The 22,937-nt window shown below is 41.9% G+C and overlaps 1 long non-coding RNA gene across 1 annotated transcript; it reads left to right on the top strand.

The window, feature by feature from the left end:
- Positions 1–1,440: 1,440 nt before the first annotated feature.
- LOC117528098 lies at positions 1,441–20,952 on the top strand. The gene is made up of 3 exons (XR_004565674.1): positions 1,441–1,565; positions 4,661–4,662; positions 20,939–20,952. It is a non-coding gene; the product is annotated as an uncharacterized LOC117528098 (long non-coding RNA).
- Positions 20,953–22,937: the final 1,985 nt, after the last annotated feature.

Genomic DNA, 22,937 nt, shown 5'->3' with positions numbered 1-22,937 from the left:
TGCCGGGAAAACAGTTTCAGGAAAAAATAATAAAACCCACACCTTAAGTGGTTTCATGCTTGAGCATCCGAATAGTCTCTCTGTCCCACAGTGCCCGTCATGGAGGTGAGTGGACAAGCAGGCAGACTGTCTGTACCATAAAGCATCGCAGACAAGGACGAGACCAGTTAGGTTTGATCCCCCGCCTCCGTAATCATACCTCCTGAAGGAGCACAAGAACTCCTCTCTGCATTTCAATGCACACACGTGGTTGGAGCATGTGATGAGAGAGGATGGAAAATTATAGTGCAACGAAGGGGTTGAGGAAACAGCAGGAGATGTTGGAGGCTGTTAGAGCATGTTGCAAATGGAGGCACAGATGGCCTCAGGATAAAACATGGCACAAAGAGGAGAGAATAACTGAATAAACTAATTAGAAGGGCGGATTTCATGCAAGCCTCACTTAAGTCTGCAATCCCTGCTTCTAGTTTGAAAACATGTTAACCTCCAAATAGAACGTACCTCTGTCTTTTATCCTGATCATTGAGCATTAAGGATCAAAGTCAGGATCTACTCTTTGAGCCAGACTTGTGCAAAAATGTAATATGCCTTACTCCTCCACCAAGGGGGCTTAAAACCCATGAGTGAGCTTATATGTAGAATGACACTCTGTAGAGAGTATTTGCATTACTGATCTTTGATCCAAATAATTGATATTTGAATCTTGAATGCGAGCATGACTGTGCTTCATCACCGATCACTATCATTGAAAGCTGAATTCATACGTCATCCTGACCTTTGATGATGAACCCTGTCATTTGAACCTGCTTATTGATCTTTAATCTGCAAAGTTGGACCACCAGTATTTGAGTACTATCTATACCTCATTCATAAAGCATGTAACTCAGTGGGATAATTTGGGCTACCAATATGTAGACCTGAGTTTGAGTCACATTTATGCTGTCTGTCTGATATGCATCATCCCAGTTATAAATGAGCACCTGCTTCAGCTTGGGAAATAACCTGTGACTGCCACTCTGACAGGCGGGTTGGTTAACAACAGTTGGACACAAATGCAAGGCTCACACAAACAGGTCTGGTTTGTAAAAGGCTTTACTAGTGTGGATAGCAGAGGTCTGTACATGGGTAGGCAGTCCAAAAAACAGCAGTACAAAAACATCAGGCTATAGGCATGGACGATCAGATGGGCAGGAGGTCGGGAAACAAACGAGGTAGGCAGGACTATGGAACATGAGAAACAGAGCTGGGGAGAAGGCACAGGCACTGGCGAGGAACTACCGCACCCAGTGAACCTTATATAACCCAGGTGATGAGCAGCAAATCAGGAACAGGTGTGTGTGGAAAGCACCAGAACAAGGGCGTGGCCCGAGAGAGAGAGACAGAGAGAGAGAGAGAGATGCCCACCACCAAGAACCTAGGGACAGACAAGAGAGATATAGACAGACAAACCCAAGCAGAAAAACCCAGCAAGAGAATAAACATACAGAAACCAATGAATCAAAGAAAATAACAAAACAGACCAAAAATGAAACAGACAATCAGACAAAATCTCAAACCCTGACACTGTCGGCTCATCCAAGGTGAGGCATAGACTCCATCCCCTTCATGTGATGGTATCTAGACCATAAACACTGGCCGATGGGCCTCGTGCCCTGTATAGAACTTGTTGTTAAACCTGATTTTTGAACTGTGCTCCTGATCAGTGAGACAATATTTGATTCTAGTCCACTGAAGTTTGATCCAGGACCCTCATTATCTTTGATCCTGAGCTGATCAAAGACCTTTGGTTCAATACCTTAACTACTGATCGTTGATCATGAGTTTTTGCCATAGATCCTGTAAACAGGATCACTATTTTGCTTTAAATGCCCAAACTCATGATTCAGTCCTCAGTTTGAATTCTATTAGAGTCATGATAAGATGGACATATCAGAGTTTTACATGCTTTTGTATCATGTAACACAACAACACAAACATTGACATTTAACCCCTTTGGGGTCCAAAGGTATTTTCTAGATTTACACTTTTAAAAACACAGCTTTCAGACTGTGTGACACATTTCTGTCTACATCAGTGTATAGACAATTAATTTTGCTCTAAAGCTGAAAATATCAAAAGCTTTTTTAGAAAATTACTCAAATGATAATTAAAATACACCTTTATATTTGTATGGATGAAAGGTTTGGTGCTAAAAATGGGTTTACCAAAGTCTTTGGGTAACAAAAGTCATGTAATTGTGAAAAACTGAGATCAGTTCAAATCAACTTTCCCAAATGAAAACACATGCTTCTGCGGTATCGCATGAAAATGTGTGTCGTCACTGTATATTTCCAAATCTTGAGTGATTTAGTTAAAAAGACACTAAGCAAAGACTGCACACTCCTTATCAATCTTTATTTCTTCCGTCCTTCTTTATTTCTTTATTCATCATCCATTTACATTACTTTGCCTTTGTTATTAGTGCTGCCCATGTTCACCATTTATAATTCATCACTGATGTTCACCTTTTTTCCAGAAACTATGCAGGACAATTTAGATCATTTTGAAGGCTAATGTATAGTCACTTGTGAAAAACACAGGAAAACAGGCTGTTGCATTCTGAGAAAACAGCTTTCTAAATATTACAGAGTATGTTTGTTTGTGTAACAGCACTTACTAACTCAGCTGAATGCCTTTCTTCAAATCCTTGGATATCAGGTCAGTGAATGTCTCCAATACATCCACCTACAAAAAAAAAAACAACAAAAAAAAATTGCACTGCATGTTTTTCAACATCAATTCCTTTCGTGAAAACTGAATAAAACTTTCAGTCGTATAAGCCCTTTTTTAATTAATTATTATTATTATTATTATTATTTTTGAGGTCAACTAATTCTTCCTGTATTCTGTCAGAAAAAATGAATAACATTCTGCAGCAACGCTCAGACTGAAATACATTAATCTGCTGAAACCAGAGAAGACAGGGAGAAATATGATGTGACATTTTCTGGCATCTAAGATTGGCTGGGAGTCAAAGATGGTCTAAGCAGAGATGCATTTTACAGCTGAGAGTTTGTAGTTACATGACGTGGCCGAATGATGTCTCAGGATGTTCTGTCATTGATATATTATTGAAATATGACAGTACACTTAGATCACTGGTGCATCCACTGGAATCCAGAGGATTAAGTCTGGGATAGCAGCTTGTAATAGAGATTTGCACATTTGCCACCACTGTGAACGCTCAAGCTGAGCATCTGTGCCATATATTCTGGAACAAACTTCCATGACATCAATCATGTGATTTTGAAGCTCATATGGGATGGCTCTGGAGGTCAGTATTTTGACAGTGCTTACCTCTGCTCATCCCCCCGTCAACCAACATATGGGTAAAGTGGTGGAGCATAGGGGGTGACCGGTTGACCTCCCCAGCTCACCATCCCGTTTGATTAAGACAGATTTGGGTGTTGATAAGAAAAATTAAATGTATAACTGGTGTATTTCCGGCAACTGTTGCACCATTGGTGGACTTAATTAATTTAATTTTGTTCATTTATATAGCATTAAATCACAACAAAGTTGCATCAAGGCACTTCACACATGTAAGGTCTAACCTTACCAACCCCCAAAGAAAGCACACCAGGCACCAGCTGGTAAGGTAAAACTCCCTCTAATGATTTTGAGGAAGAAAACCCAAGCAGACAGACTCAAAGGGTAACCCTCTGCTTGGGCCATGCTACCGACACAATTGACAAAACAATTGACAAACCAATTGACAAAACGAATATACAGTAAACTGCCGGTGCACAGGATGCAGAGGGTTGCAGAAGAAGCCACACCACCACCCATCTCTGGATGGAACTGCACCTCAACAGAGAGGAAAAAAAACAGAATCAGGCATCAGAAAGACAACAAATATAGTAGAATTTGTCAGCATTAAACAACAAGAAAAACAGAAGGAATACAAGTCTGGACTTGAAAGTCTCTACAGAATCTGACTGTTTATTGATGCAGGGAGATCATTCCACAGAACAGGGCACAATAAGAGAACGCTCTGTGACCCGCAGACTTTTTATTCACCCTAGGGACGCAAAGTAGTCCTGCACCTGAAGAACACATAGCCGGGCCAGTACGTAGGGTTTAATTAGGTCAGCTAGGTAGGGAGGTGCCAGTCGTGAACAATTTATAGGTTAGTAGCAGAACCTTAAAATCTGATCTAACTGGGACAGGAAGCCAGTGAAGGGACGCCAAAAATGGTGTAAGTGGTCAACTTTCTGTTTCCTGTCAAAAGGCATCAGCATTTTGAATTAACCTCGAGACCCCTAATGCTGGACTGTGGAAACCAGAAAATAGAACATTGTGGTAAACCAGAAAATAGAACATTGCAGTAGTCCAATCTAGAAGAGACAAATGCATGAATCAGGGTCTCAGCCTCAGCTATGGACAGGATGGGACGCATCTTCGCTATATTTGCAGGTGGGAAGGAGAAAGCAGTCCTCATAAATCTCTAATGTGGAGGTCAAAGGACAACGTAGGATCAAAAATTACCCCAAGGTTACTCACTTTGTAAGTGTGATGTATGACACATGAGCCTAAGCTATGCATTAGCTGCTGAAATTGATACTGATGTCTCACTGGACCAAGAACCATCATTTCGGTCTTATCAGAGTTTAAAAATAAGAAGTTGTTAGACTTCCAGCTTTCACAGATGCAAAAGCAATCTTCTAAGGGACTTGATGCCACCAAGTTCCTGCTAATTAGTGCTAACTTGCTGCAAATCTGCTAACTAGTGCTAGTGAGTGGTGTTACTATATAAATTTAAATAACAATAAAATGCCACTGAGCACAAATACTGAAGCACCAACATCTTAGATGGTCCATTTGTAGAATTAACCACTCGGCATGCCATGCTGTCTCAGAAATCTGTGAAAAAACAATGCTCAGGGAGGACAAACGGAAGATTCGCACTGCTTTGAGTCAGTGCAGCTCGTCTAGATCTGCTAGCATACATTCAAAGTGACCACACCCCTAATTATGGGACCCATGATTAATTAGATGAGCTTCTATGTGGAGTGACTTGCTTTTGGAATCAATGTCAAGCAGCCCTCAAGGAATTACAAGGTTTTCAATTCCCCGTTTGGATGGAAGGTGGGGTTGGTGCCACATAGTGTTGGAGGACATACCGCTTCATGCCATAATGCAGACAATGGGCCATGATCTCTGCACAGAAGACCAATCCAAAAAAAAAAGCCTGAGGATATTTCCACTTACCTAAAGGAAGAGATGGAGGGGAGGCATGATTTAAATTCAGTGACAAGGATTTAAATATCATCCAGGGATCACAGTTGTGCCCTTTGGCAAAGTCATTATTCACTCCCTTAGAAGACAATCAGGTGTGGATGTATAACTGTGCTCGTGCTTTCAGAAGATTGTGTCACTGTGTGTGCGTGTATGCACAAAATGCGAGGTATGAAGAAACGTTGTGAAATGTTGCAGTTTCTTCTCCTCTCTCATGTAACTGAGAAATATTTATGCCAAACTCTTTGGACTCCAAAATGTGAAGCAATAGAGAGAAAACAAGCAACGCACAGAAACTGAGGGAGAGAAATGAAGTCATAAAACAAAAATGGCGAAAGGTTACCATTCCACCCCTCCATCTCCCTGTCTTCTGAACTTGTCCACTGTTTTTTTTTTCTTATGACCTTCAACCAAAAGCAGGTTGATCTCTGGGGAGCGGGGGGTTAGCTCTCCTGCTGAGGTCAGACAGAGGTCCAGGTGGGATGAAACCAACAGGCTGAAGCTGTCCTTCAAAAACCATGACCTGACGGATTTCCTGGAGCTGGATTTGTGTCTTTCTTGACACATCTTCAGTGCTTTGCTTCTGGCAGCTCTCCACTTTCCTCGTGCTCCTTCTGCTACCTCACAAAGCAGACCTCAATACACACGTCCATGTGCGCACACACACACTAATCTTTCTTCTCCGGGCTTGTGGAGGGAGCGCACAGGCTCACATCGTTAGCGGCACTCCTCAACGAGTTCATCACAAACCCGCCAATGTGCAGACTCAGCTGCAGACAAACAGACACCACCACCTCGGAATCAGTCTTCATTTGCACCCTCTTCCCTGTCATATTTCACCACTTTCCCTCTTATTTGGGAACGAGGACATACAAATCTCCGGACGGCAAAGCATCACTCTGCTCCTTCTTCCTTCTTATTAAACTGAATTTATGGAGGGACTTGCACACGCTCAAACGGCCGATTGTAAAATCTATCCCGGCTTTTGGGTCCTTCAGGATGTCGACCTTTGCAGAAAGCAGGACTTAGACAACAGATCCTTTAAAGAATATCAATGCAACAACAGCACACTGTCTCCTTCACCGCCTCCAGTCAACAGCTGAGTCACCTCAGGTTCCTTCTGTCAAAGTACCAACAATTGAGTTTCTAGAAATGAAATGAAACATTTTCACAATGGTCCCTTTGTAAAAATCAATGAATCAGCATCTTGATGCAGAGACCTTTTTAACGGTTATGAATGGATTGACACCAAAGACTGGGTTTCCCATTTACAGCTTGGTTTAAAAAAAGAGAAAGCTACAGTGTCTGCGAAAAGATAAATAGAAGACTCAAGCTTAATGTGGCCTCTCAATGACAATGAGAGTCCACACAATAAGTCATGAGCTGACATTTTAGCAAATTAAAAAAGGGGTCAAGGCACAATGTTCACCCATTATTTCATGTACGAGGTCTGTCCATAAAGTATAGGTCCTTTTTATTTTTTTCAAAAACTATATGGATTTCATTCATATGTTTTTACGTCAGACATGCTTGAACCCTCGTGCGCATGCGTGAGTTTTTCCACGCCTGTCGGTGACGTCATTCGCCTGTGAGCACTCCTTGTGGGAGGAGTCGTCCAGCCCCTCGTCGGAATTCCTTTGTCTGAGAAGTTGCTGAGAGACTGGCGCGTTGTTTGATCAAAATTTTTTCTAAACCTGTGAGACACATCGAAGTGGACACGGTTCGAAAAATTAAGCTGGTTTTCAGTGAAACTTTAACGGCTGATGAGAGATTTTGAGGTGAGACTGTCGCTTTAAGGACTTTTCACGGTGCGAGACGTCGCGCAGCGCTCTCAGGCAGCGTCATCAGCCTGTTTCAAGCTTAAAACCTCCACATTTCAGGCTCTATTGATCCAGGACGTCGTGAGAGAACAGAGAAGTTTCAGAAGAAGTCGTTTTCAGCATTTTATCCGGATATTCCACTGTTAAAGGAGATTTTTTTAATGAAAGACGTGCGGGCGGATTGCAGCGTCGGCTCGCAGCCGCCGCGACGCTCCGTCACAGGAAAAACACCTCCGTTGGAAACCTTAAGGACAAGTTGGAACATCTCCAGCTGATAAACAATTTCTCATATACTCACTCCACTGAAAGCCATCAAAAGCCAACTGGATTTTAACAAATGGTTATCAACACGGAGGTGTTTTTCCTGTGCCGCCGCGCCGCGTCGGCTGCGTCCCGACGCGCGGACCCGTCCGCACGTCTTTCATTAAAAAAATCTCCTTTAACAGTGGAATATCCGGATAAAATGCTGAAACCGACTTCTCCTGAAACGTCTCTGTTCTCTCACGATGTCCTGGATCAACAGGAAAAGTCCTTAAAGCGACAGAATCACCTCAAAATCTCTCATCAGCTGTTAAAAGTTTCACTGAAAACCAGCTTAATTTTTCGAACCATGTCCACTTCGATGTGTCTCACAGGTTTAGAAAAAAATTTGATCAAACAAAGCGCCAGTCTCTCAGCAACTTCTCAGACAAAGGAATTCCGACGAGGGGCTGGACGACTCCTCCCACAAGGAGTGCTCACAGGCGAATGACGTCACCGACAGGCATGGAAAAACTCACGCATGCGCACGAGGGTTCAAGCATGTCTGGCGTAAAAACATATGAATGAAATCCATATAGTTTTTGAAAAAAATAAAAAGGACCTATACTTTACGGACAGCCCTCGTATACTTTGTAACTTTTGAATACTGCATCTGTGCTGGGAAATCAGCCCGCATGACACAATCACTCAGGGCAAAAACTACACTGTGTTCCATCCTGAAGTGAGGCTAAAGTATTAACAAAAGGTAAAAAGCCACTAAAACTGGAAAGAGCTTCCAAGAATGAAAAGCATAAATAGAAAGAGAAATTAGTTGCATGTGAAATACAACTATATGAAGTGATCAAAACAAATATTGCAGTGTACGTTTTTCTTTTTATCTTGTTAATTACCACCTGTTCTCAAACTGAAGCTGAAACTCTTAATCATCAAAATTCTACATGCAACACTTTTGTTTTCGTTGCCATCTTACAGGCACTGAAATTCAACATCTAAGAGATCTTTTATGCACACAAATGGCTTATTTCTATTAAACTGTGAGCATTTCAACAAGAAAAAACACCCACCTCCAAATGTGGTATAAACAAGATACACAGTTTTATTACACAAAACAATGTCAATGATGGCACAGGGTTTGAGGAACTGTGCAATTCTATCATTAAGACTCAGGAGATTTGAAATTTGAACATTTATTCCATAGACTGAAATGGTACAAATGAGAGAGTCTTTGTTTTGGGGCTGGTCCCCATTCATGATGGTGTTAGGGTATATTGAACTCAAATCCTGCAGTCGGAAGAAGGTAGGGCCAGAGCCTACCCCCTAGCGTCTGACAGGGCCATTTGGCAGCAGTGGGGTGAAGGAGGGCGCAGCGCAGGACAGCGGTCAGGTTGGATGCAGTAACCGAATGAAGATGACAAGATGCGGAGGAGGAGGCAGAGGTGAGGCCAGTGACAGACTGGGACCAACGGGAGGCACTGGAGCACAGAGGCATGACAGGAATCAAATACGAGGGGGCAGGGTGGAGGAAGCAAAGCCTGAGACAGCTTCTGCAAACAGCCTAGAGCTGAGCCTGGATTGTGATCTTTTACTGGCTTTGGCATTTCCAGTTGGTCGCTGTTGATGTCGAAATTAAGATAAGCTGCTTTTGATTAGATAACAGGTTTTAATAAGAAGCAAATGTAAGGAAAGCCAAAATGTGAGTCTTTCTGGTAGAAGGGTTAGATTTACATACAAAATCAACCTAGAATGCATTTAGTCATCAACACCTCATGAATTTTATCTTGACAAAATAAGTCAGTAATAATAGTGCAACCCCAACAGTGGTTCATAGGGGGCAGACTAGGATGTCACAGGGAGAATTGTCATGGTGACTGCAGGGATGTTCATCAAACCACCTTCAGTGTTATTTCATCAATAGTCTCAAAATTACAGACCACGTGAAGAAGACACCCACTCCCATCTCTGGATGTCTTCTTCTGCAGGCCTCCCGTCCTGTTTACCTGCATGGTCTCCCAAAATTTCCTGTATGTTTGTATTGTCAACTGTGTTGGTAGCATGGCCCAAGCAGAGGGTCACCCTTTTGAGTCTGGTCTGCTTGATGTTTCTTCCTCAGATCATCAGAGGGAGTTTTTCTTTACCACTGTCGCCTGTGTGTTTGCTCTAGGGGTTGGTAAGGTTAGACCTTACTTGTGTGAAGCACCTTGAGGCACCTTTGTTGTGATTTGGCACTATATAGATGAAATAAATTGAAATTGAACTATGCCAGACCAGGACTGACATCGACCTATGAGCTTATCTTTCCCCCTTTATCCTAAACTGTCAGTCAGTCTGTGACAGGAGGTAAACTTTTGTCTGTGTAATGAAAATGAGGAAAAACTGTGCATCAGTACACCACGCATAAAGTACGGTGCATCCAGAAAGCATTCAGAGCACTTCACTTTTTCCACATTTCATGTTACTGTGTTCTTCCAAAATGGATGAAATTCTCTTTTTTCCACAAAATTGTACACACAATACCCCATAATGACAATGTTTAAAAAGGTGTTTTTTTATTTGTTCAAATGTATAAAACTATAAGAAATCACATGTACATAAATATTCACAGCCTTTGCCATGAAGGTCAAAATTGAGCTCAAGTGCCTCCTGTTTCCACTGATCATCCTTGAGATGTTTCTACAGTTTAATTGGAGTCCACCTGAGGTAAATTCAGTTGATTGGACATGATTTGGAAAGGCACACACCCGTCTACATATAAGGTTCCACAGTTGACAGTCAGAGTACAAACCAAACATGAAGTCAAAGGAACTGTCTGTAGACCTCTGAGACAGGATTGTCTCGAGGCACAAATCTGGGGAAGGGTACAGAAACATTTCTGCTGCTTTGAAGGTCACAATGAGCACAGTGGCTTCCATCGTCTTCCGAGAACTGGCTGCCCATCTAAACTGTGCGATCAGGACAGAGGGGCTTTAGTCAGAGTGATGACCAAGAACCTGATGACCACTCTGTCAGAGCTCCAGCATTCCTCTGTGGAGAGGGGAAAACTTTCCACAAGGACAACCATCTCTGCAGCAATCCACCAGTTGGGCCAGACGGAAGGCACACCTTAGTAAAAGGCACATGGCAGCCTGGAGTTTGCAAAAAAGGCACCTGAAGGACTCTGACCATGAGAAATAAAAATTCTCTGGTCTGATTAGACAATGATTGAACTCAGGATTGAGGGAAAGATGAATGCAGCAATATACAGAGACATCCTGATTGAAAACCTGCTCCAGAGCGCTCTTGACCTCAGACTGGATGACAGTTCAGCTTTCAGCAGGACAATGACCCTAAGCACACAGCCAAGATATCAAAGGAGTGGCTTCAGGACAACTCTGTGAATGTCCTTGAGTGGTCCAGCCAGAGCCCAGACCTGAATCTGACTGAACATCTCTGGAGAGATCTGAAAATGTCTGTGCACCGACGCTCCCCATCCAACCTGATGGAGCTTGAGAGGTGCTGCAAAGAAGAATGGACCAAACTGCCTAAAGATAGGTGCACCAAGCTTGTGGCATCATATGCAAGACTTGATGCTGTAATTCCTGCCAAAGGTGCATCAACAAAGTATTGAGCGAATGCTGTGAATGCTTACGTACATGTGACTTTTTTTTTTGTAAATTTGTGCAAATTTATTTAAAATAATAATAATAAATACTTTTTTCGTGTTTTCATTTCATTATGAGTAGAATTTTGAGGAAAAATAATATGTGGAAAAAGTGAAGCACTCTGAATCCTTTCTGGATTCACTGTACAGTCTACAACATGTCAGGAAGTGAAATTTGTGTTGGACTGTCACTAAATGTTTGTGTTTAACAAACTGCAATTCTGGCTCCACCAGGAGGACCCTAGAAAATATGGGGGCGGCCAAAAGACAAACAACAAGAAACAACACAGAGAGACCATGGCTGGGGCTCAGCACATCACTAAATATTATATGTTGTATTCTCCAGCATCAGAGGTATAATTTTATATGTTGCTCTGCTCTGTTGTCCACAAGAGAGTCATTCAGCCCCAACCAGTCCCAGCAGAAGACTGTCCCTCCCTGAGCCTGGTTCTGCTGGAGGTTTCTTCCTGTTAAAAGGGAGTTTTTCCTTCCCACTGTTGCCAAGTGCTTGCTCACAGGGGGTCGTTTTGACCGTTGGGGTTTTTCCGTAATTATTGTATGGCCTTGCCTTACAATATAAAGCGCCTTGGGGCAACTGTTTGTTGTGATTTGGCGCTATATAAATAAAATTGATTTGATTTGATTCAGTGAAGCTCCTGTTACTTCACCGTTTATGCCACATTGGTGCAGTGGAGATAACTCTGCTCTTTGAGACGGGACAAGCAACAGTGGGAATCCTGCCGGGGGATCTAATCCTCCACATCGCTGAGACATACAGTACTATATAAACACAGTCTTTGTAAAGTCAACTGAGCACACAAAGGCAAAACATGGACAGAGGCTGGGAACAAAACTGACATACTGACCGCCCTGTGCATGCAAACACGACTGAAGTCAAGTAAGGACACGGAATGTTTAAGTTCACAGCTATCGTTCATCAAGACTAAAATCTCAGCTTTTATTGATGTCTTGAACCTCTTTCACACATACGCTGCTCGATAAATGGGCCAGACGTTAAATGGACTTTGCAATGCCAGAGCCCAGGTACTAAGTTCATGCCAGGTCATTGTCCAGAGGACTTAAAGCTATTGAGTGGGCATGTTTATGACATTTCTAAATTTCTATTGTTGACCAAACAGGCCAAAGACAACTGCTGGTCATGTCACTTTGATTCAAGTCAAGTTGTTACAATCAAAACAACCCAAAAAATGTCATCTTGCTGATGGCTACTTTCAGGACTATTGGACTTTGGTTCACACACATATCAGGGCATGTCCATGCTGTGGTGGATATGGAAACACTGTTCACCGACACATGCTCCTCAACCTGACCAATCCTGATCATGCACCTGCATGAATATGTTTGGAAATGATGTCAAATGAGATCTTACTATTGATGTACGAGCCCATGACAGAATAGCATGAATGAACTATTGAATTCCACTGAGACAGTAAGGCTGAGGTTTCTGACACCAGTCTGAAGTCATATGAAAGTTCTCTTCACAATAAGATAACAACCCTTTCATCAAAATAACATTCAACATTTTCCTGCTGATTACGCATGAATACTTCAACTGAAGATACAATTTCAAAGACACAAACACCCAAAGTCTTGATCTGTTCCAATAAATCAATCAATCAATCAATTTTATTTATATAGCGCCAAATCACAACAAACAGTTGCCCCAAAGCGCTTTATATTGTAAGGCAAGGCCATACAATAATTATGTAAAACCCCAACGGTCAAAATGACCCCCTGTGAGCAAGCACTTGGCGACAGTGGGAAGGAAAAACTCCCTTTTAACAGGAAGAAACCTCCAGCAGAACCAGGCTCAGGGAGGGGCAGTCTTCTGCTGGGACTGGTTGGGGCTGAGGGAGAGAACCAGGAAAAAGACATGCTGTGGAGGGGAGCAGAGATCGATCACTAATGATTAAATGCAGAGTGGTGCATACAGAGCAAAAAGAGAAAGAAACAGTGCATCATGGGAACCCCCCAGCAGTCTAAGTCTAAAAAGGAAAGTTTTAAGCCTAATCTTAAAAGTAGAGAGGGTGTCTGTCTCCCTGATCTGAATTGGGAGCTGGTTCCACAGGAGAGGAGCCTGAAAGCTGAAGGCTCTGCCTCCCATTCTACTCTTACAAACCCTAGGAACTACAAGTAAGCCTGCAGTCTGAGAGCGAAGTGCTCTATTGGGGTGATATGGTACTATGAGGTCCCTAAGATAAGATGGGACCTGATTATTCAAACCTTATAAGTAAGAAGAAGAATTTTAAATTCTATTCTAGAATTAACAGGAAGCCAATGAAGAGAGGCCAATATGGGTGAGATATGCTCTCTCCTTCTAGTCCATGCTAGCACACTAGCTGCAGCATTTTGAATTAACTGAAGGCTTTTTAGGGAACTTTTAGGACAACCTGATAATAATGAATTACAATAGTCCAGCCTAGAGGAAATAAATGCATGAATTAGTTTTTCAGCATCACTCTGAGACAAGACCTTTCTAATTTTAGAGATATTGCGCAAATGCAAAAAAGTAGTCCTACATATTTGTTTAATATGTGCATTGAATGACATATCCTGATCAAAAATGACTCCAACATTTCTCACAGTATTACTAGAGGTCAGGGTAATGCCATCCAGAGTAAGGATCTGGTTAGACACCATGTTTCTAAGATTTGTGGGGCCAAGTACAATAACTTCAGTTTTATCTGAGTTTAAAAGCAGGAAATTAGAGGTCATCCATGTCTTTATGTCTGTAAGACAGTCCTGCAGTTTAGCTAATTGGTGTGTGTCCTCTGGCTTCATGGATAGATAAAGCTGGGTATCATCTGCGTAACAATGAAAATTTAAGCAATGCTGTCTAATAATACTGCCTAAGGGAAACATGTATAAAGTGAATAAAATTGGTCCTAGCACAGAACCTTGTGGAACTCCATAATTAACCTTAGTCTGTGAAGAAGATTCCCCATTTACATGAACAAATTGTAATCTATTAGATAAATATGATTCAAACCACCACAGTGCAGTGCCTTTAATACCTATGGCATGCTCTAATCTCTGTAATAAAATTTTATGGTCAACAGTATCAAAAGCAGCACCGAGGTCTAACAGAACAAGCACAGAGATGAGTCCACTGTCTGAGGCCATAAGAAGATCATTTGTAACATTCACTAATGCTGTTTCTGTACTATGATGAATTCTAAAACCTGACTGAAACTCTTCAAATAGACCATTCCTCTGCAGATGATCAGTTAGCTGTTTTACAACTACCCTTTCAATTAGTGATGAGTAGTAAGATGTCCTAGCTTTACGGAGGGCTTTTTTTATAGAGCAACAGACTCTTTTTCCAGGCTAAGTGAAGATCTTCTAAATTAGTGAGACGCCATTTCCTCTCCAACTTACGGGTTATCTGCTTTAAGCTGCGAGTTTGTGAGTTATACCACGGAGTCAGGCACTTCTGATTTAAAGCTGGATTTCTGATTTCAGAGGAGCTACAGCATCCAAAGTTGTCTTCAATGAGGATGTAAAACTATTGACGAGATACTCTATCTCACTTACAGAGTTTAGGTAGCTACTCTGCACTGTGTTGGTATATGGCATTAGAGAACATAAAGAAGGAATCATATCCTTAAACCTAGTTACAGTGCTTTCTGAAAGACTTCTAGTGTAATGAAACTTATTCCCCACTGCTGGGTAGTCCATCAGAGTAAATGTAAATGTTATTAAGAAATGATCAGACAGAAGGGAGTTTTCAGGGAATACTGTTAAGTTTTCAATTTCCATACCATAAGTCAGAACAAGATCTAAGATATGATTAAAGTGGTGGGTGGACTCATTTACATTTTGAGCAAAGCCAATTGAGTCTAATAATAGATTAAATGCAGTGCTGAGGCTGTCATTCTCAGCATCTATGTGGATGTTAAAATCGCCCACTATAATTATCTTATCTGAGCTAAGCACTAAGTCAGACAAAAGGTCTGAAAATTCACAGAGAAACTCACAGTAACGACCAGGTGGACGATAGCTAATAACAAATAAAACTGTTTTTTGGGACTTCCAATTTGGATGGACAAGACTAAGAGTCAAGCTTTCAAATGAATTAAAGCTCTGTCTGGGTTTTTGATTCATTAATAAGCTGGAATGGATGATTGTTGCTAATCCTCCGCCTCGGCCCGTGCTACGAGCGTTCCGGCAGTTAGTGTGACTCGGGGGTGTTGACTCATTTAAACTAACATATTCATCCTGCTGTAACCAGGTTTCTGTAAGGCAGAATAAATCAATATGTTGATCAATTATTATATCATTTACTAACAGGGACTTAGAAGAGAGAGACCTAATGTTTAATAGACCACATTTAACTGTTTTAGTCTGTGGTGCAGTTGAAGGTGCTATATTATTTTTTCTTTTGAATTTTTATGCTTAAATAGATTTTGCTGGTTGTTGGTGGTCTGGGAGCAGGCACCGTCTCTACGGGGATGGGTAATGAGGGGATGGCAGGGGGGAGAGAAGCGCAGAGAGGTGTGTAAGACTACAACTCTGCTTCCTGGTACCAACCCTGGATAGTCACAGTTTGGAGGATTTAAGAAAATTGGCCGCAATTTCTAGAAATGAGAGCTGCTCCATCCAAAGTGGGATGGATGCCGTCTCTCCTACAAGACCAGGTTTTCCCCAGAAGCTTGTCCAATTATCTATGAAGGCCCACCTCATTTTTTGGACACCACTCAGACAGCCAGCAATTCAAGGAGAAACATGCGGCCTAAACATGTCACTCCCGGTCCGAATTGGGAGGGGCCCAGAGAAAACTTTAGAGTCCGACATTGTTTTGCAAAGTTACACACCGATTCAATGTTAATTTAGTGACCTATGAAGATTACACTGTGTGAAACAAATCGTATCTAGTTAACTAGATCAATCTAACTGCACAGATTCAACAGCTAACAGATACAGCAAAACACCGCTGTGCTCCGGAACAGGAAGTGATACAATACCGCAGTGAGAGCCAACCACCAGATAGAGTAAATACAACATCCATCTGCTTCAATAGACTGCATCAATATTCACCTTGAATTTTGTATCATAGTACTATGACTTCTATTTTAGCTTTTAAATAATTGGATTATTGAGGTTGCATGGAGCCAGGGATTCTAATTCATAGCCGAATGCCTCCTGCATTATGATGATTAATGGCTAAACCTGTACAGCATTGCATATTGGCTTCAGGTACATTTGTGTGTGTGTGTGTGTGCGTGCACACAAATACATAAATACTATCCCCCTTTCTGGTTGCCCCTGATTGGAGTTACCAGAGTGGACCACATCCAGCATGGAGTCGGCACAGAACTCAGATTTTTATGATTCTCAAATTGATTTGGCAAAGTTGTTTTGTGCCTGATGCCTTTGCTGAAGCAACTACATGAGTACATGGACTTTAAAAATCTAATGTGAAGGTTTCGATGGTTGAAGAAAACCCAAGTACCTGGAGGAAACCCATACAGATGAGGAGAGTATGCGAAATGTGTGTGTGTGTGTATGTATGGTACTGTATGTGTGTTTATGTTATATATATATGAATATAAATAATATACCTAAGCGCTACATGTGTATTAAGACCAGAACAAACAGACTCAAAAGCAGTTTCTTTCCCAAAGCGGTAACCATACTGAATACCCGCATACACCGGCGATAATGTGCAACATTCCTTCCCATAATGTGCAATATTTATAATTTTTAATAATGTATATAATAACATACTTATTCTGCAATGTGCATACCATCCAGGAACGTGCACCTTACCTTCTAATGTTTACATCGTACATATATTTTTTGATACATATTATTTGATATCGCTGCATTTCTTCTTACATGCCTGCACTGATTTTGGAGTTGGCTTTTAATCTCGTTGTACATTGTGTAATGACAAAAAAGACATTCTATTCTACACACACACACACACACACACACACACACACACACACACACACACATATATATATATATATATATATATATGTGATTTTTTTTTAATAATTTATTTGTATGTTACTGCTGCAAATAAGTATTTGAACACCTGTGAAAATCAATGTTAATATTTGGTACAGTAACATTTGTTTGCAATTACAGAGGTCAAATGTTTCCTGTAATTTATCACCAGGTCTTCACACACTGCAGCAGGGATTTTGGTCCACTCCTCCATACAGATCTTTTCCAAATATTTCAGGTTTGGAGTTTCAGCTCCCTCCAAAGATTTTCTATTGAGTTCAGGGCTGGAGACTGGCCAGGCCACTCCAGGACCTTGAAATGCTTCTTACGGAGCCCCTCCTTAGTTGCCCTGGCTGTGTGTTTGGGGTCACTGTTATGCTGAAGACCCAGCCATGACCCATCTTCAATGCTCTTACTGAGGGAAGGAGGGTGTTTGCCAAAATCTTGCAATACATGACCCCATCCATCCTCCCTTCAAAACGGTGCAGTCGTCCTGTCCCCTTTGCAGAAGAGCACCCCCAGAGTATGTTGTTTCCACCCCCATGCTTCAGGGTTGGGATGGTTTTCTTGGGGTTGTTCTCATCCTCTAAACATGGTAAGTGGAGTTGATTCCAAAAAGCTCTATTCTGGTCTCATCTGACCACATGACCTTCTCCCATGCCTCCTCTGGATCATCCAGATGGTCACTGGTGAACTTCAAACGGGCCTGGACATGTGCTGGCTTGAGCAGGTAGACCTTGCTGTCCTGCAGGATTTTAAAACATGACAGCATCATGTGTTACTAATGTAATCTTTCTGACTGTGGTCCCAGCTCTCTTCAGGTCATTGACCAGGTCCTCATGTGTAGTTCTGAGCTTTCTCAGAATCATCCTTACCCCACAAAGTGAGATCTTGCATGGAATCTCAGACCAAAGGAGATTGACAGTCATCTTGTGTTTCTTCCACTTTCTAATAAATAATCATAACAGTTGTTGTCTTCTACCAAGCTGTTTGCCTGTTGTCCTGTAGTCCATCCCAGCCTTGTGCAGGTCTACAGTTTTGTCCCTGGTGTCCTTAGACAGCTCTTTGGTCTTGCTATGGTGGACAGGTTGGAGTGTGATTGATTGAGTGTGTGAACAGGTGTCTTTTATACAGGTAACAAGTTCAAACAGGTGCAATTAATACAGGTAAAGAGTGCAGAATAAGAGGGCTTCTTAAAGAAAAATTAACAGGTCTGTGAGAGACGAATTCTTGCTGGTTGGTAGGTGTTCAAATACTTATTTGCAGCAGTAACATGTAAATAATTATTAAAAAATCATACATTGTGATTTCCGGATTTTCTTTTCTTTTTTTTTTTAGATTACGTCTCTCACAGTGGACATGCACCTAAGATGAAAATTTCAGACCCCTCCATGATTTCTAAGTGGGAGAACATAAAAAATCACAAGGTGTTCAAATACTTATTTTCCTTACTATATATATATATATATATATATATATATATATATATATATATCAACTCAATCAATCAACTTTTTTCTTATATAGCGCCAAATCACAACAAACAGTTGCCCCAAGGCGCTCTATATTGTAAGGCAAGGCCATACAATAATTATGAAAAACCCCAACGGTCCAAACAACCCCCTATGATCAAGCACTTGGCTACAGTGGGAAGGAAAAACTCCCTTTTAACAGGAAGAAACCTCCAGCAGAACCAGGCTCAGGGATGGGCAGTCTTCTGCTGAGACTGGTTGGGGCTGAGGGAAAGAACCAGGAAAAAGACATGCTGTGAAGGGGGGCAGAGATCGATCACTAATGATTACATGCAGAGTGATGCATACGGAGCAAAAGAGAAAGAAACAGTGCATCATGGGAACCCCCCCACAGTCTATGTCTAAAGCAGCATAACCAAGGATGGTCCAGGGTCACCTAATCCAGCCCCTAACTATAAGCCTTAGCGAAAGGAAAGTTTTAAAAGCCTAATCTTAAAAGTAGAGAGGGTGTCGTGTCTCCCTGATCTGAATTGGGAGCTGGTTCCACAGGAGAGGAGCCTGAAGCTGAAGGCTCTGCCTCCCATTCTACTCTTACAAACCCTAGGAACTACAAGTAAGCCTGCACTCTGAGAGCGAAGCGCTCTAATGGGGTAATATGGTACTACGAGGTCCCTAAGATAAGAATGGGACCTGATTATTCAAAACCCTTATAAGTAAGAAGAGAATTTTAAATTCTATTCTAGAATTAACAGGAAGCCAATGAAGAGAGGCCAACACGGGTGAGATATGCTCTCTCCTGCTAGTCCCCGTCAGTACTCTAGCTGCAGCATTCTGAAACCAACTGAAGGCTTTTAGGGAACTTTAGGACAACCTGATAATAATGAATTACAATAGTCCACCTAGAGGAAATAAATGCATGAATTAATTTTTCAGCATCACTCTGAGACAAGACCTTTCTGATTTTAGAGATATTGCGTAAATGCAAAAAGGCAGTCCTACATATTTGTTTAATATGCGCTTTGAATGACATATCCTGATCAAAAATGACTCCAAGATTTCTCACAGTATTACTAGAGATCAGGGAAATGCCATCTAGAGTAACGTGTTGTGTGGGCCGCTGAAGAGGAGGTACTGCTGGCCCACCATCACCAGAGGGCGCCCTGCCTGGAGTGCGGGCTCCAGGCACCAGAGGGCGCCGCCGCCTCACGGGAGCAGCCTCGGTGACAGCTGTCACCCATCACCTGAGACAGCTGACGGCAATCATCAGTGGGGTATATCAGCAGGACGGCATCTCCACCTCATTGCCGAGATATCTGTTTCTACCAGAGAGGTAACATATCAAGCCTACTGAGTACACAGTTTTGACTGAGCTAGTTATTGGTTTACTGTTCCAACGAGAGGTGGAGGTACCTTCCTGCCGTTCGGAGTTCTGGGTGCAAACGCGCCCCCATCTAACTGTTCTTTTTCCCTCGCCAAGCAGTACCAGGTCCGACACGCGGAGGCAGTGGCCACCTGGGAGTTCGGACTTGGCGGCTCCAGTATCTCCGGGGGTCCTGTGGCGGAGGAAGCCGTGTGGGTTCCGGTCTTAACTTGGAGAGGCGTCTCCTATCTTCGAGCCTGCCCACACGACACCTTTGTGTATTGACTTTTGTCCATTTCTGTAATTGGTTGTATTCGTTGTGCAACTTCACAACAGTAAAGCGTTGTTATTTTGACTTACTTCCATTGTCCGTTCATTTGCGCCCCCTGTTGTGGGTCGGTGTTCCTACACTTTCCCAACATAACGATCTGGTTAGACACCATGCTTCTAAGGATTTGTGGGCCAGTACAATAACTTCAGTTTTATCTGAGTTTAAAAGCAGGAAATTAGAGGTCATCCATGTCTTTATGTCTGTAAGACACTCCTGCAGGTTAGCTAATTGGTGTGTATCCTCTGGCTTCATGGATAGATAAAGCTGGGTATCATCTGCTTAACAATGAAATTTAAGCAATACCCATCTAATATACTGCCTAAGGGAAGCATGTATAAGTGAATAAAATTGGTCCTAGCACAGAACCTTGTGGAACTCCATAATTAACTTTAGTCTGTGAAGAAGATTCCCCATTTACATGAACAAACTGTAATCTATTAGACAAATATGATTCAAACCACCGCATTCGCAGTGGCCTTTAATACCTATGACATGCTCTAATCTCTGTAATAAAATTTATGGTCAACAGTATCAAAAGCAGCACTGAGGTCCAACAAAACAAGCACAGAGATAATCCACTGTTCCGAAGCCATAAGAAGATCATTTGTAAACCTTCACTAATGCTGTTTCTGTACTATGATGAATTCCTAAAAACCTGCTGAAACTCTTCAAATAGACCATTCCTCTGCAGGTGATCAGTTAGCTGTTTACAACTACCCTCTCAAGAATCTTTGAGAGAAAAGGAAGGTTGGAGATTGGGCCTATAATTAGCTAAGATAGCTGGTCAAGTGATGGCTTTTTAAGTAATGGTTTAATTACTGCCACCTTAAGGCCTGTGGTACATAACCAACTAACAAAGATAGATTTATCATATTTAGATTGAAGCATTGAATATGGTAGGACTTCCTTGAGCAGCCTGGCAGGAATGGGGTCTAATAAACATGTTGATGGTTTGGATGAAGTAACTAATGAAAATAACTCAGAACAGAACAATCGGAGAGAAAGAGTCTAACCAAATACAGGCATCACTGAAAGCAGCCAAAGATAATGATACGTCTTTGGGATGGTTATGAGTAATTTTTTCTCTAATAGTCAAAATTTTGTTAGCAAAGAAAGTCATGAAGTCATTACTAGTTAAAGTTAATGGAATACTCAGCTCAATAGAGCTCTGACTCTTTGTCAGCCTGGCTACAGTGCTGAAAAGAAACCTGGGGTTGTTCTTATTTTCTTCAATTAGTGATGAGTAGAAAGATGTCCTAGCTTTACGGAGGGCTTTTTATAGAGCAACAAACTCTTTTTCCAGCTAAGTGAAGATCTTCTAAATTAGTGAGACGCCATTTCCTCTCCAACTTACGGGTTATCTGCTTTAAGCTACGAGTTTGTGAGTTATACCACGGAGTCAGACATTTCTGATTTAAAGCTCTCTTTTTCAGAGGAGCTACAGCATCCAAGGTTGTCTTCAATGAGGATGTAAAACTATTGACGAGATACTCTAACTCCCTTACAGAGTATATATATATATATATATATATATATATATATATATATATATATATATGGATGGGTGGATGAGATTTATTGTCATTGTCATTACAAGTGCAACAATGAGATTACGTCAACACTCAAATTGCCACAGACAAGATACAGCATTAATCCACAATTATTACTTGTTTACCGTAATAATGGCACACATCAGAATTAAGACACACATATACATTTGACATTGTTTATGTGCACTAAACTTGAAACAGTCCGTTTTCTGAATTGAGGCGATGTGAGTGTGTGGTAGCCGCAGCAACAGGAGTCACGCCGCCGCCAGCTTTGGGGGAACGGGGACCTGCCGCAGCTAAAAGTGTGCAGCCCCCGGTGGGGAAAAGGCATGAGTGGCGGCCAGGATGGGGTGTGTGATGGGGGCAGGAGGGGAGGTAGGGGGGAGGTGGAGCATGCGTCAGTCTTTGTCCATGTGTGAGTCAGTTTCTGTGCTTGTGTACTGGACTTAGAGAGATAAGGAGGCAGCCAATGTTCCCCAAGGCCGTAGAGATTCTTCTGGAGGAAAACAAGGGGCATTTTATCTTCAGAGGCTGATAAGCCTGCCATGCTTGTGGTTGAGCAGTGAAAAATACTTTTACAGTCTCACATGATAAAACCAGATCCCAAATTATGAATATTCCCCGGTCTCTGAAATCTTCAGCTCCATCTGCAAGGTCCACATTTGCTCCGAGATGTTATCCATTTACGTCTGAGTTCATGGGTTAACGCAGTCTGAGAATGCATCGCCTTGCCCAACTCATTAATCATGACGGACAAGTGAGGGGTCGTGGTTTTGGCGGCAGCCATCTTGCCAATTTTCCGCTAGGTCAGGGCAGCACATAAGCCAATAATTACCGCCCTCCTACTATGAAATCAAATATGAATAAATCCTCGACATCCTCCACAGAGAATGGCGCAAAGCATGCAACTCGCCACGTCTCCCAGGCGTCGAGAACATAGCCCGCAGGATAGCTTCCATCAGGGCATGCAGGGTCCCCCAGCCCTGATCTTCTTGTAGAAAAAAATGGTGTCAATAGCATTCAGAGACCAGCTGATCAATTCCTTGGTTAATCCAGTATAGTTTGAAGAATTCACAGTCTGGTCAAGTAGGGACTTAGAAGGTTGGAACAGACATAGAGGAGAGAGGAGGAGATGCAACCGCCCTTGCCGGAGTCCTAAGCACTAGCACTATATATATATATATATATATATATATATATATATATATATATATATATATATATATATATATATAGATAGATAGATAGATAGA

This window comes from Thalassophryne amazonica, chromosome 16, assembly GCF_902500255.1.
Source record: "Thalassophryne amazonica chromosome 16, fThaAma1.1, whole genome shotgun sequence".
NCBI lineage: Eukaryota > Metazoa > Chordata > Actinopteri > Batrachoidiformes > Batrachoididae > Thalassophryne > Thalassophryne amazonica.
The sequence above is the reverse complement of the archived record's forward strand: the minus strand, read 5'-3'. Positions and strand labels throughout refer to the sequence as shown.